At 41.0% G+C, this 14210-nt stretch overlaps 1 protein-coding gene across 2 annotated transcripts in view; it reads right to left on the bottom strand.

Annotated features, from left to right (window-relative positions):
• DIAPH3 (diaphanous related formin 3) overlaps positions 1 to 14210 on the bottom strand; it is a 565715-nt gene that overhangs the window by 437693 nt on the left and 113812 nt on the right. The gene's annotated exons all lie outside the window — the stretch shown is intronic.

Raw genomic sequence — 14210 nt, forward strand, 5'->3', positions numbered from 1 at the left:
AAGATGCCTGTGATGGAAGACAGAGAGTTACTCAACATGAAGTTGGATCAGACAAGATTTGCTGATAGTTTGGATGTGACATGTGAAAGAAAAAGAATTTAAAGATGATGCCAAAGCTTTTGGTCTCAACAAATAAATGAATGGTGTCACCATCTACTAATCACCGTGACCTTGTCAATACCAGTTTGGCAAGTGGATTGGAGATAAGCCTGATCAGAACTTTATGGGGCAAAGCAAGAAAAAGAATGTACCACTCTGAAGAAATTTTCTGTAAGAAAGGAGCAAAAATTGGGGCAGTAGCTGTGGTGTTACTGGGGGGGGGGGGGGGGGGGCTAAACCATGTTTGTATGCTGATGGGAATGAATGACCAAGCAAAAGGGAAGAAATTGATGATGTAGAGGGTAGTTATAGATGCAAAACAAGTGAACAAAAAGAATTGAGTAGATGACAGAGAAAGTGACCTACTATATAAGAGAAAAGATTGACCTTACACAGTTGCAGGAAAAGTGTATCACTATAGGAAGAGCAAAAACAGAATCAAAGGGAACAGATTCAGGTCGAGTGTTAGATCTGGTGATTAGGAAGTGAGGTATGGCAGGTCTACTTCCCCAGTGTTCAGTGATAGAATCAGTAATAAAATCAGCTAACAGTAAAAATGCAGAACTGGAAGTATGCGAAGATATGAAATCATTTTCAGAAAATGACAAGGTCTGATATCTGTTAAGGTATGTATTATTTGCATGTTGGTCAACTGTGGTCATTAGGGAACCACCAGTCAGTGTAGCTACATGCTTCCTCCTAAATGCATGCTGTGCTGAGGTGCAAATGGAAAGGAGATGGGAAGTTTAACCAAGGACAGAGTTTATATAAAGAGACAAGGTTTATGCAAGAGAACAAAGGACTGTGTGCCTACGGTTCATAAGGAGAGAAGTAAAGGCATGGTGAGGGTGAGGAGACACTAAATATAAAAAATCAGAGTCATGTGTTTCTGAAGAATTAAACTCCCCGGTCACTGGTAGGAATGAGGTGGAGGTTCTTGGAGCACAGCTGAAAGAAGCATTTTCAGAAGCTCCCATGGGTAGATGGTATGTGGAAGATTTTATTGGCGTAGAGTTACATTCCTCAGTCTCCAATGTCCCATTTCCTCCAAGGCAGTCCTGAAAGGGAGGCAGCTGGGAGTTCAGCAGAGCCAGAAACAAGGCCAATGTCCAGAGCTTCCATCTCATGTTGCAGCTGGGTACAGTTCAGCATTCAGGCCAGTTTAAAGTCTATTCGTCCGTTTGTGGAGTCCAACATGGCCGTGCGCCATGTGGCGCAGGGGAGCGTGCCCCTGCAACAGGAGTCACAGGTGCACAGTGCCCTGGAGCCAAGAGACAGCGAACTTCCTTGTTTGGAAGTTTATATATTCAGGCTTCTCGAGTTTGCAGTGGCCATGCCCAATTACCTGTTTCCGGGTGTGATTGACAGGCAAGCATTTTCCCATGTCACTCAGACCTTACTGGACATGCGTCTAAACTGCCTTAGCTAGTCCCTTCCCCTATCAATCATGGGGGGAACAGACCTGGGAATGTTATGCAGCTTTTCGGACAGCTGTGTAAATGGCATGCCTATATTATTTGTAACAACCAGGTTATTACACCAGCATCAAATGAATTAGCAGTTCTAAAAGGGTTATAGAATTCTTAAAGTGGGAATATTAAGTACATAGGAAAGGACGTTTGCATTTTACTATCCAAGATAAGGAGTGGTTGAGATTGGGTGGAAAAACAAAAATCACTGGGAGTGATAAAGTGAAGGAAATAAACTATGGCAGTGGTAGTGACAGGAAGAAAAGCAATGAGCTGGGAAGTCACGTCTCCTAGAAGTAAGAAGCCTGTCAGCAAACGCCAGCACCTATGTATGTGAGGCCTTCCTCTCCCCTAGAATGCAACTACTAGGGCATGTCTGCCTCTGCCTAACTCATCACTGTAAAAATGTTGGCATTCAATGAATGAATGAGGTTACAATAAAATGGAAAGTATACAAAGACTGAGGATTAAAACAAGAAACAACGTTTAGAAAACAATTCTGAAAAAAACAAATGCTTAATCAGAAGAAAATATTCCAAATTAAAGACATAGAAAACAGACCAAATAATTGGGAAATTTGCTTTCAGCACAATTCCCGCCCCCTTTTATTATATTACTATCAAAATACAGGTATAAAAGAAAGGAAATTGAGGAAGAAAATATTATGTTACACGAAATATTCTGTTTAAGCAAAGCTCTTATGTTTCTTTCATTTTACATAACTTCAAAGGAAGTGGGAAGTAGGAGGAGAGAAGAAAAGGAAGCTCATATCTACAAGTCCATTAGCCATAAACATGAAAATGCTTAGAAAGCTTTATCACCTGTGATATCAAATACATTACTGAGATAAGGATGTCTGCCTAACATCATGAAAATTAGAAGGGTATTTATCCAACATAATTTTTAAATCTTTTTTAATCCCTTAGTAAACTTTATTCTAAAACACTGAAAGCAGAACAGAAAGTACATACATTATTCTTGTCAGAATCTTTATTAAATACTAGAGGCCCGGTGCACAAAAATTTGTGCACTCGGGGGGGAGGGAGGGTCCCTCAGCCTGGCCTGTGCCCTCTAGCAGTCTGGGACCCCTCAGGAGATAATGACCTGCTGGCTTAGGCCTGCTCCCGGGTGGCAGAGGGCAGGCCCAATCCCTAGGTGCAGCCCCTGGTCGGGCTCAGAGCAGGGCCGATTGGGGAGTTGGGGCGCCGTCCCCTGTCACACTCAAGGCAGGGTCGATGGGGAGGTTGTGGAGCAACCCCCTGTCACACACAGAGCAGGGCCAATACGGGGGTTGGGGCGCTGCCCCCTGTCACACACAGAGCAGGGCCCATCAGGGGGGTTGGGGCTCTGTACCCTGTCATGCACAGAGCAGGGCCCATCAGGGGGTTGGGGTGCTGCCCTCTATCACCCACAGAGCAGGGCGGATCAGGGGGTTGGGGCGCCGCCACTCTCACACTCAGGGCAGGGCTGATGGGGAGGTTATGGCTCTACCCCGTCACACACAGGGCAGGGCCGGGGGCGGGGGGGTTGGGGCGCCGCACCCTGTCACACACAGAGCAGGGCCCGTGGGGGGGGGGGAGCTCCCCCCTATCAGGCACAGAGCAGGGTGGATAGGGAGGTTGTGGCCCCGCCCCCTCTCACACACAGAGCCGCAGGACGATCAGGGGGTTTGGGTGCTGCCCCCTGTCACACTCAGGGTAGGGCCGATTGGGGGTTGGGGCACCGCCCCCTGTCACACTCAAGGCAGGGTCGATGGGGAGGTTGAGGCGCCACCCCCTGTCACGCACAGAGCAGGGCCAATCAGGGGGTTGGGGTGCCTTCCCCTGTCAGGAACAGAGCAGGGCCGATAGGGAGGTTGTGGCCCCGCCCCCTGTCACACACAGAGCCGCAGGGCGATCAGGGGGTTTGGGTGCTGCCCCCTGTCACGCTGATCCCGGTGCCAGGAGGCCTCGTGGCTCCGCTGATCCCGGTGCTGGGAGGCATATTACCCTTTTACTATATAGGGTAGAGGCCTGGTGCATGGGTGAGGCCGGCTGGTTTGCCCTGAAGGGTGTCCCGGATCAGGGTGGAGGTCCCCACTGGGGTGCCTGACCAGTCTGGGTGAGGGGCTGAGGACTGTTTTCAGGCTGGGGGTGACTGAAGCTCCCAACCGCTCCTTTTTTCCTTTTTTTTTTTTTTTTTTTAATTCTGGGCCAGCTTTAGCTTGAGGCTTGGCTCCAGCTCTTAGGCCTCCGGCTGAAAGTAGGTTTCTGGCCTTTGCTTACAATGTTGCGAATCTGCTGGCTGAAGTTGGGCGTATTTGTTACAGAGTTTCTTAAACTGCCCGCTCAGAGGCAGCGGCAGGCGGGGAACGTTGGTTTCCTCCGTCACTGAGGCAACCAAGCCTCATGCTAGTTTCAAGCTGCCTGGCTGCCCGCCGCCATCTTGGCTGACAGTTAATTTGCATATCTCGCTGATTAGCCAATGAAAAGGGTATCGGTCGTACGCCAATTACCATGTTTCCCTTTTATTAGATAGGATATTCTAAGGTATAAAACATAACATTCACTTGATTACTTACTAGTAGCCCTGCGCATGAATCAGTATGCCAGTAACTCGCTGCCGCCCTCCAGTAGCTCTCCACCCACTGCCCTGCCCTCCTGAAGCTCCCCCAGCCCCTTTCCCCCCCTACCCCCCCCCTCCCGCATAGCTTGCTGCCCTGCCCCCTCCTGTAGCTCTCCACCACCCGCTTGTAGCCAGTAGCTCGCTGTTGCCCTCCTGTAGCTCCCTCTGCCCCCCAGTCCCCACCCCCCACCCCGCCCCCCACATAGCTTGCGGCCCTGCCCTCTCCTGTAGCTCTCCACCTTCTGCTTGTAGCTCGCTGCCCCACCATCCTGATGATCCATGATCTGGTCGTTATGCGGAACTCACTGCATAATGACCATTTGCATTTTACATCTTTATAATATAGGATTTCCCTTACCATTTCTATTTCTCTAAAACCAAACATTATTTCAGTAAAGGTAATTAGTTACCATTTCCTTTGATCCTTCTTAGAACAAATTCTTTGGTCCCTGCCTCAATGCCTTCAATGTCATGTCAATTCAGGTGTACGAATTATTCGGTGTATGTATCTTTACTGTTTTATCTTATTTGTTTGCAGAATAATACCAAATACCATTTTATGACAAATTAAAAATATACCATACCTCAAGTTACCAGTGGAAAACACTGAAGAACCGATTTTCTTTCTTTTTTAAAATAATTAAATGATTTCTATACAACCATGGAGAATCCACAATTAAATAACATGATTTTTTAAATAATATAAGTAGAAAGCTAACTCTAAAAACTCTGCATTCTCTGCAGACACTGACACAGCATAATGTCAGTGTGGGTCAAGATAGCAATCTTTTAGTGCCTAATAAAATATCAAACACATGGCAGCTGTTTTAGCAAAAGTATGCCTAGATTATTTGACACAGCACAGAAATCAGAAATTATATTCTTAAGCATTAATCAGATCACTATAAGTATTATTCCACACATTAAATCAAATCTTGTTTCTCCTGAAAAGCATCGATCAGACCGTCAAACCTCAGAGGGAAGGTAGGGGAGGGTGGGAGTAAGCGGGAGAAATCAACCAAAGGACTTGTATGCATGCATATAAGCCTAACCAATGCACACAGACAACAGGGGGGTGAGGGCATGAGTTGGGGGGGGAGCAATGGGAGGATAAGGACACATATGTAATATCTTAATAAAGAAAAAAAAGAAAAAAGAATTTAAAAAACTGCTGGTTTTCCATTAATAAATCAATATGACAATTAAATAATTAAAGGAAAAAGTGCTGACTTTCTTTATGAATTTAACATAAAGACCCAAACTATATAGCTTCTAGAGATGTAAAGTTTTAAATATTGGGGATTGGAAGAACAGGTTGAAACTACAAGTAATTTTTGTATGAAGTTAATTACTAGACTCAAGATCCTTCTCCATAACATTTAGTTTGTAATTTTTAGCTCATCAACTACAGAAAACAAAGATTCCATCAACATGAAGCCAAAATAGTCAAAAAGCCTAAGTTCTCACAGTTATGAGTCTGTGTGTACTCTCCCATGGGTGTATGTGTCTCTCTCTATGTCTATAGGTTTTATGTCAGTAACTACAAATGAACTGTCTTAGTTTCTTTATAGTATTATAATTCCTAAATTCTTGGTACCTATTATTTAGGTGATGAGACTTGTTAAGATGAATGATACAAATTAGGGAGACTATTTAAAGATATAGTTTGTATTGATAATGACAATATTTTAAGAAAATATCAGAGTCAGCACTGTACAAAAAGAGTAAGCACAGTTGCTGCCAAGGGAGTAATTATAATCTAAATTACTATCATGTATATTGCTATTAAAATGCATTGCAACAATTTCCTTACATTTTTCAAATGATTTCTAGCATCTCTCGTGCCACTGATCAACAGAAACACTAAGCTGTCATTGCAATACAAATTATTTCTTCTCAGAACATTTACAACCCTAACAGATCGCCATTGCCAATAAAATTTGTTACTCAGAGATGATATTATGCAAACTCATAGTAGGAGCTATGAGTGATGTGAACTGCTGTAGAAAAAAAATAAAGTTTAGCAAAGAGTTCCCTTAAAGAGTTACTCTTAACTTTTTTTCATAAACATTTAATGAGCACCCTTATGTAGCAAGAACTCTGGCTATAATTTTGGAGGCCGCTTTTAAAGTACATTAAAAATAACATATGCTAAAGTTTAGAATTACCAAGTACATTATTACAAAGAATTATGATATAGAAAATATGCTGTTCTTCTTTCAGTTTCTAAAGTATCTCTAAAGTAATAAAAAATGATTGACAGAACACTATTTTAGACACTTAGAAATTAACTTAAAATAACAAAGAAATTTCTACATTTAGGCTTTTTCACTATATTCACAACATACTACCAAATTGGCATTAACTTCCCTTCTGGTCACAGGAAAGCTTTCCTGCATTGGCTCATTGCCTTCAATAAGAAACTTGAATAATTACACTATTTTATGTATTTAAGAAGGGTTGCTTCAACTGCTGAATTCAATATCCTGGTGTTATAAAACTTCTACCTGCTTACCATGACCAGAACTGAGGTGTTATTTTAGCTTTCAAGCCTTAAAAGTGAGATACCATAATAGTTAACAGTCAACTGCTTCTACCCAAAGCCAGAGACTAGCAGCTGAATAAACAATGGTGAGTCACACGCATGAGCACATTGCATCAAGTGTATCACGCAGTTATAAGAATGAGATATCTCTGAATTAATATAGCATGGTTTTTAGAATATATTGTGAAGTGAAAACATCACAAAAGAATACATATTAGTATATTACCTTGTGCTTATGAAAGAAAAATGAGAAAATACAATTTTTTTTATTTGTATGAAATGATGGAGAAAGAAATATGATGATAAAAAATGTGACACTAATGAGACTGCATACCTTTCAAGGGGTGGATGGGAACATGGTGAAGATGAAAGAGTAGAACAAGAAATGAGGATGAGTGACAATTCTCTGAATATACCCTTTGTGAAGTTTTTGGTGGTGTTTTTGTTTGTAGGTTTGTTTTATATAGGGAGGTAGGGAGGGAGGGGCATCCATGTGAGAGAGAAACATTGATCCATTGCATCAGGTACATGCCCTGACTGGGAATCAAACTCACAACCCTTCAGTGCACGGGACAACACTGTAACCACTGGAATACATGGGCCAGGGACTTTTGTATAGTTTTGACTTTTGGAACTAGGTATTTCATATAATCAAAAAGAAAAATACAAAATCAAGAAGGATGGGGGAAAAATCCTAAAATGAAATAAATCCAAATCAAATAAACGTACCTGTATTTCAAATGAATGACAATGTCAGAAATGAACCAGAATATGAAAATTAAAGATATCAGAAAAAACTTCTGGTTTGGGGAGAAAAGGGGGAGGTGGCTATTCTGAGAGGTAGAAGATATGGATAGATAGCTAAAGACAGGAAAAAAGCCCTGGCCAGGTGACTCAATTGGTTAGAGCATCCTCCCCACACACTAAGGTTGCAGATTCAATCCCCAGTCAGGGCACATATAAGAATCAACCAATTAATGCATAAATAAGTGTTACAACATGCCGAAACCAGTTTGGCTCAGTGGATAGAGCGTTGGCCTATGGACTGAAAGGTCCCAGGTTCAATTCCGGTCAAGGGCATGTACCTGGGTTGCGGGCACATCCCCAGTGGACATAAGACACTGGGGGATAGGGGAGGCTAGGGGACTGTCAAGGGCGGGGGGGGGGGAAAAGGACACATATGTAATACCCTTTGTAATACTTTAAGCAATTAAAAAAAAATAACTTTGTATTCTCTAAAATAAATAAATAAATAATAAAATTTAAAAGAAAAATAAATACATACTTTTTTAAAAAGAAAATGTGCTTCTAAGCATCCAATGGAATGTTTCCTAAAAAACTGAAATAAAAAAGACAAAAACACTAGATATAAGATAGGTGTGTATATATACATGTGTTTTCTATATATTGATATACAGGTTTTGGGTTTATATATGCACATGTATGTCCACATATATACAATATTCAAATGTATATACATGTTTATATGTACCATACATATACACACATATATATACATATATCCTAACTCCCCATAATCTAGCAACCAGATATTGGTTTCTAGAGAGCAGTCCCCACTCAAAGGGACTTTCCTTGGAGAAAGGGCTGATTCCATGGCTGGGGCTAGGACAGCACACAATGATCCTGGGAAATCCTATACAACATAGTACAGAAGTGCTCAAAGCATAATAGGATATGCAATATGCCCAAGAACAAAGGAAGCAATTTGAAGGGGTTACTATTGGCCAAACCTACCAGGGTTCAGGAGGGTGGGATGGAGTGACTAGTTAAAAAAGACAGCTTTTCCTGTAGTGTTAATGAAAATGTTCTGGAACTAGATGTTGGGAAGATAAATGCCAATGAACTGTATACTTCAAAATGGTTAATATGATGGATTTTATATTATGTAAATTTTACCATAATAAAAACATTTCAAAAACCATTTATAACACAGAAAATAATTAATTTGTAGTGCTAGAAGTCAGGACAGCTTATCTTGGGGAAGAGGAAGTGTCCTGATGGGGACATTCAAACTGGCTGGTACCAACTTATTTCTCCAGCTGGGGACCGGTTACAGGGATGTGTTCATTCTGTAATAGCTTATTTAGTGCTATATTAAAGATTTTTCAACTTTATTATATAAATTTAAGTTAAAATATTTAAAAACTTTCAAATTTACTAATTTTTTATGCTTTATACTACTTCTAATGTTAGACAAGTACATTCAAGTTGAATTAGTTGAATTTCTTTTAAATCTTTAATTTAGGTTTTAAAACATGCCATTTAAAATATTTTATACAAGATAACATTATATGTTTCCTTGCTAAAAAAAAAAAAAATCAAAAGGGGAAAATTATACTGTGTCAAATAATGCCATTTGTTTTATTTAGCATCTTTAGCATAACTTTTAAAATGTTAGTTCCAACCCTGGCCAGTTTTCTCAGTGGTTAGAGCAACAGCCTGCAGACCAAAGGGTCACGGGTTCAATTCCCAGTCAAGGGCATGCCCCTGGGTAGCAGAAAGTAATCAACTGATGTCTCTCTCACACTGATGTTCTCCCTCTCCCTCTCCTTCTTCCTCCTTCCCTCCTTCTCTCCTTAACTCCCTTCCATTCTCTCTAAAAAGCAATGAAGTATTGAGAGGAGATATAGACAAATAATATTGACCATAAACTGATAACTTGTTGAATGTTAGTGATGGATACATGGGAGATCAATATATTATTTGCCTATTTCTTTATTTGACAGGCATTTTTCTTAAAATGTTTTTTTAAAGACTAAGTTTCCTACACACTTATCTATGCCTGGTATATTTTGCTTTCCTGAAGTTTGTTTATTGTGTGTGTTGTTTTTTTTAAAATATAAGGATAATTGAATGGACACAGACAATAGTGTGGTAAAGGCCTGGCCGAGGCAGGTGCAGGGTCGAGGGGATCAATGGGAATAAAACAAAGGAGAGATTAAAAAATTAAAAAGCAATGAAAAAAAAATATCCTTAGGTGAAGATTTAAAATGTTTAGTTCCATTTAAACAAATTACACTTTAAAAGTAAAAAAAAAAAAAAAGTGTGTGGGTTGGGGGGGCAGGTGCTGATTAACTAAACATGTATGTTCTAATTTGCCAGCGTCTCTTTGATGGTTCAATTAAAAATAAAGATTTATTCGGCAGATCTGAACAGGCAGGAAAAAATGTGCTGATGCTTTTAGTCACTGGTTCACTATCTAGTTTATTATGTTGATTATGTTTATGTAAAAAGAAATCCACAATAAAATTTCATTGGACATTCAGCAAAAATGGAGAAAAGAGTAGAAAAAAAAAAGTGGGTTGGGGTCTGGGGGTTGGTAAGAAAACACCAGATGTTCCAGTCTTTAAAACTAGGCAATTTGTTTTTCAGCCCCTCCAGGTAATTGCAAAATTATTTGCCTCCACAATTCTAAGTAGTACTTTCAAGTGTCACTGTTGCATTTACAGTGTAAGCCAATCTACACTTTCCAAATCTTTCTTTTTCTTGATTTATGGAAGAAAACTACTTATGATACATCTTTGTATACACATGCTAGGCTACAAATCTAATCTGTTTATGTTAATAAAAAGTTCAAAAATATAAAACAGTAAAAAAACCACCAATATACTTCAGATTATCCTTCATATAAATAACATTAACAGCTAAGTATGGGTAAAAAAATAAATAGGAGAATGGAAACTAAGGAGAAAATAAACAAATGGGACTACATCAAAATAAAAAGCTTCTGCACAGCAAAAGAAATCATCAACAAAACAACAAGAAAGCCCACTGCATGGAAGAACATATTTACCAATGTTATATCCAACGAGGGGTTAATCTCCAAAGCCTATAGGGAACTCACACAACTTAACAAATGGAAGATAAACAATCCAATCAAAAAATGGGCAATGGACCCAGATAGACACTTTTCAAAAGAGGACATACAGAAGGCCGAAAGACATATGAAAACATGCTCAAAGTCACTAATTATATGAGAGATGCAAATCAAAACGACAATGCGGTATCAACTCACACCTGCCAGAATGGCTATCATCAACAAATCAACAAACAACAAGTGTTGGAGAGGATGTGGAGAAAAATGAACCCTTCTGCACTGCTGGTGAGAATGCAGACTGGTGCAGTCACTGTGGAGAACAGTATGGAGTTTCCTCAAAAAACTAAAAATGGAACTCCCATTTGACCCAGTGATCCCACTTCTAGGAATATATCCCAAGAAGCCAGAAACACCAATCAGAAAGGATATATGCACCCCTATGTTCATAGCAGCTCAATTCACCATAGCTAAGATTTGGAAACAGCCTAAGTGCCCATCAGCAAATGAGTGGATTAAAAAACTGTGGTACATCTACACAATGGAATACTACGCTGCTATAAAAAAAGAAAGAACTCTTACCATTGGCAACAGCATGGATGGAACTGGAGAGCATTATGCTAAGCGAAATAAACCAGTCAGATAAAGATAATATCACATGATCTCACTCATTTGTGGAATATGATGAACCAAAATAGATCTAGAAACACAAAAGCATCCAATAGACTGTCGAACGTCAGAGGGAAGACAGGGGAGGGTGGGAAGAAGCGATAAGAGATCAACCAAAGGACTTGTATGCATACAAATAAGCAAAACCAATGAACACAGACAGTCAGAGGATGAGGGCACGTCCTGGGGGGTGGGAGTGGCTGGGGAGAGGTCAATGGGGGGAAAAGGAGACAAATGTAATACTTTAAACAATAAAAGAATTTAAATTTTTTTAAAAGAGTATTAAGTATATGTGGAAAAAAATAAAAAGACAACCAGTCAATGTTTCTCACATCATGTTTCTTTCTCTAAAAAAAAAAAAAATAAACATTCTCAGATGAGGATTTAAACACACACACACACACACACACACACACACACACACACACGAGAAAATTCTGCCCTTAAGGTACTCACCATCAGATGGGAAAGACCATCTAAACCAGGGGTGGGCAAACTTTTTGACTCGAGGGCCACAATGGGTTCTTAAACTGGACCGGAGGGCCGGAACAAAAGCATGGATGGAGTGTTTGTGTGAACTAATATAAATTCAAAGTAAACATCATTACATAAAAGGGTACAGTCTTTTTTTTCAATAGTTTTATTCATTTCAAACAGGCTGGATCTGGCCCGCGGGCCGTAGTTTGTCCACGGCTGAAAACAGTTACAAGATGGAGGAGCCTGGATACAAATTCATTCTTAGTGAGCAGAGGGAGGATGTCCCATCTGTCACCAAGGTAATCAGGGAAAGCTTCCTTGATTTAAGAATCCGGTCTTACAGGGTGGGGAGTGGGAAATAAATAACAGAGTGAGATGAAAGAGCTAGTATATTTTAGGAACTACGTGACCACATTACAGGTGGTGTAGGGAGTGTGGAGAAGAGAAACACAAAGTACACAGAAACAGAACGTGGAAGGCTCCTGCCTCATACTCGGGGAAGTAAACTTTAACCCACAGATAGCAGAAAGTCACTTCAGAACTGGAAATAAAGCACAAGAAGTGGCAACAGAAAGAAGACAGAAACATGAGCCTCTGAGGCAGCTTATAAGGTTAGAGACAAGGCCAGTCCAGGTGAACTTGTAAGAAAGAATGCATCTTCTCAGTTCTATTATAACCTTTAAAAAAGAAAAAGAAACAGAAAGAAACAGCTGGGAAGAGTTATTAGAGTTGATCACAAAAGTGTGTTGAAGGAAACCCTGACATGTCCTATCTCCAATGCACTTAAAAGACAAAACACGAGAATCATTTCTCCTGTTAACAGACACAAAGGAGCCTCGTTCTAACCATCCCACTCTTCTCATAATGCTTAATATTCAAATTTTTTCCCCAAAACCTACCTTTTCAACCTCATATCCTTCTGTTCTTTTTCATGACAACTTCACTACAGAAAAAATGAACAACTTCCCAACCACTTACACATGTCATGGTTTTCCCATACATCTTTGCTGGTATGATTCCTACAGTCTATACATCCACATCCCTACCTCCAAATGTTTAAATTCTACCTGTCCTACATTCTTACTCAATGCCACCTTCCCATTGAAACCTTTTCTAATCACCTCAGCAGAAGGTAATTCTGACCTCCAAATTACCACTTCAAGTTTATTTCACCTATGGTATTTCAATTATTTCTAACTGGCTTCATTAACATATTTCTACCTTTTATGACTCCTACCATATTAAAAACTGCTTGGCAATAGAATAAATACTGGCTCACTTTATATGCATTCCAGAAAACAGGAACTCAAACCATTTAAGAAATCTAACAAATCAAAACCACATTAGGGCAATTGGTTAACACAATCCATTTATACTCATTCTTTCAAGAGTATATGCTAAGCATCTATTACATGCAGCAAGTGTTCCACATGTTAAAAAGAGTGAAATAAACTAAACTAGCAAAAATCCTTATTAAGGTTAAGAAATGCACTTTTGGGAAGTTTACCAACTTGGGAGGTCATTCTTTCCTTTCCAAAGTAGCTTCAGTACTATTACTACTTAGACAGTAATTCAATATATTTCAATTACCTCTTAAACCTTTCCTCCAAATATCTACCAAGCATTGCCCCGCATGAACTACCTGGATAAATAAGGATATCTGTCCTGGTAGAAAAAATGAGCACATCAGATTCTCAAGCTCTGTGCTGAGGAAGAATCTGGACAAATAGTAAAAAATAACTAATACAAAAATAGGTAACACAAATTATTTGAGTTCCCAGGCCTGGTCTTATATATTGACTAGAGGCCCGGTGCACAAAAATTTGTGAACTCGGGGGGGGGGGGGGGGGGGAGTCCCTCAGCCTGGCCTGTGACCTCTCGCAGTTTGGGACCCCTCAGGGGATGACCACCTCTGGCTTAGGCCCACTCGCCGGGGGATTGGGCCTAAGATGGCAATCAGAAATCCCTCTGGCAGCCCGGCAGCCCTCGGGGAATGTCCACTTGCAAGCGGGGAGCAGGCCTAAACTGCAGTCGGACATCCTTAGCACTGCTGAGGAGGCAGGAGAGGTTCCCACAACCACCGCTGTACTGGCAGCCATCAGCCTGGCTTGTGGCTGAGCAGAGCTCCTCCCATGTGAGAGCGACCTGACCACCAGAGGGCAGCTCCTGCATTGAGAGTCTGCCCCATGGTGGTCAGTGTGTGTCATAGTGACCAGTCATTCCCAGTCTTTCTGCTGCTAGGGTCAGTTTTCATATTACCCTTTTACTATATAGGATAGAGGCCTGGTGCACAGGTGGGGGCCGGCTGGTTGGCCTGAAGGGTGTCCCGGATCAGGGTAGGGGTCCCACTTGGGTGCCTGGCCAGTCTGGGTGAGGAGCTGATGGCTGTTTGCAGCTGGTCACACCCCCTCCAGGCTGGGGGTCCCCACTGGGGTGCCTGGCCAGCCTGGGTGAGGGGCTGAGGGCCGTTTTCAGGCTGGTGGGTGACTGAAGCTCTCAACCTCTCCTTTTT

This window comes from Myotis daubentonii, chromosome 2 (genome assembly GCF_963259705.1).
Source record: "Myotis daubentonii chromosome 2, mMyoDau2.1, whole genome shotgun sequence".
Taxonomy (NCBI): Eukaryota; Metazoa; Chordata; class Mammalia; order Chiroptera; family Vespertilionidae; genus Myotis; species Myotis daubentonii.